This window comes from Sinocyclocheilus grahami, unplaced genomic scaffold, assembly GCF_001515645.1.
Source record: "Sinocyclocheilus grahami isolate Dianchi unplaced genomic scaffold, SAMN03320097.WGS_v1.1 scaffold1824.1, whole genome shotgun sequence".
NCBI classification, from domain to species: domain Eukaryota; kingdom Metazoa; phylum Chordata; class Actinopteri; order Cypriniformes; family Cyprinidae; genus Sinocyclocheilus; species Sinocyclocheilus grahami.
The window spans coordinates 41,773-43,344 of record NW_015507003.1 but is presented as its reverse complement, the minus strand read 5'-3'; the positions used below and the strand labels follow the sequence as shown (position 1 = coordinate 43,344).

Genomic DNA, 1,572 nt, shown 5'->3' with positions numbered 1-1,572 from the left:
GGTTACGGTTCTCTGAGACTGTGGTGAAGGAGTGCTGTTCTCTGTGGCTGGTTGGGTCAGCTGGTCACTGCCTTCTCTTCCGGCTGCTAGTCAGGCCGACTCTGGTTTCTCTTTCTTTTCCCATTTCCGATCCTCCTCCTTTCGGAGGAAGAACTCTTTCATCATCATTTTCATCAGCTCTTGTGAGTCGAAACATGGTGATGTCTTTTGTTCTTGTGTGGATTCGGTTTGAGCTTGGTCAGCTTGGAATCTTTGCGAGTTCCTTCGTTGATTCCTTGGACTGGTTGCTCCCGAGTGTGTTTGTCGTTTTCCCTTAGAGGTTCCATTGGATTCCGACGAGCCTTTTCCTCTTGAGTTTCCAAATGAGTTTGGCTGATTCCATGATCTGTCCTATTGATTCTCACGAGGTCTGGATTGGTCCCAAGATTTTTCCCAGTGACGTCCAGGTGAGTGTTGTCGTCCACACGGTCCATCCCAGTGGTTGTTCCTCTGTTTAGGTCGGGTACCAACATGGGAGTCTCGTTCTCTGTTGGACGAGGGTGTGTTCCACTCTTTGTGTGGCGGCTTGGCATGGTCTTGATGTTTGGCACCCTCTAGAGCCAGACCTTGACTTTGAGTGTTGAAGTCAAGAACTGTTGGGGTTTTGGCGCCCTTTTCTGAGGCCATCTTCTGTTTTCCGTAGGCTTTATGTGCCAAGTCTCACAACTGTTGAGCATTCATTGTTCGCGGACATGCGAAAACGCCAAGATGGTGGCTTACTCCAGGATGGAGGTTTCTCAGGAAGAGAGTTTTGAAAAGTTCAGATCATCTTCCATTTCCGGTTCGTTGCGAGTTCCAAAGTATGCTCATCTAAGTCGGCTGTAATAGGCTTGAGGAGATTATTGACGTCCTTGTCTCGTCTCCAGGGCAGCCACTAGTCCTAGTTCTGACTCGGGGTCGGCGAATTCTTTAATGAGTTCCGGTTCGTTGCGAGTTCCAAAGTATGCTCATCTAAGTCGGCTGTAATAGGCTTGAGGAGATTATTGACGTCCTTGTCTCGTCTCCAGGGCAGCCACTAGTCCTAGTTCTGACTCGGGGTCGGCGAATTCTTTAATGAGGGCTTCTCGGAGAAGGTGGTAATCAGCCTTTGTGTGAGCAGGCTGCCTGTCCAGGAAACTGCGCACGTCAGGGCTGGCTGTTGTTCGGAGCAAATAGAGTCTATATTTGTCTGTGACATTGGGTCTCATTTCCAGATGGAAATCGACGTCTTGCAGATACGCTTGGACATCCTGGCTACCTGGCACACTTGGGGTGAATTTGCCAATATTTCTAGCGAGCTTGTCGAGGTCTTTGAGGTCCAAGCCATGCGATGCTCTGTGGCTGGCTGGAGCAAGTTCTTTTAGCTTTGTCGTGAGGTAATGTTCTTCAGAGGGAGCCGGTGAATGTTTCAGCACTGCCCCCTCCCCCTTTTGCTCACGCGTCAGTCCAGGAACAGGTGACCCGGTCCTGCTTGGCAGGGGTGAGACTGGTGCCCGTCATGTCCTTGTAGGCTCAGGGCGCAGCTCGTAGGCATGTCTGAGTTCCTCTCTGATG

The 1,572-nt window shown here is 50.6% G+C and overlaps 1 pseudogene; it reads right to left on the bottom strand.

Annotated features, from left to right (window-relative positions):
• Positions 1-90: 90 nt before the first annotated feature.
• LOC107572865 (uncharacterized) overlaps positions 91-1,572 on the bottom strand; it is a 10,691-nt pseudogene continuing 9,209 nt past the window's right edge.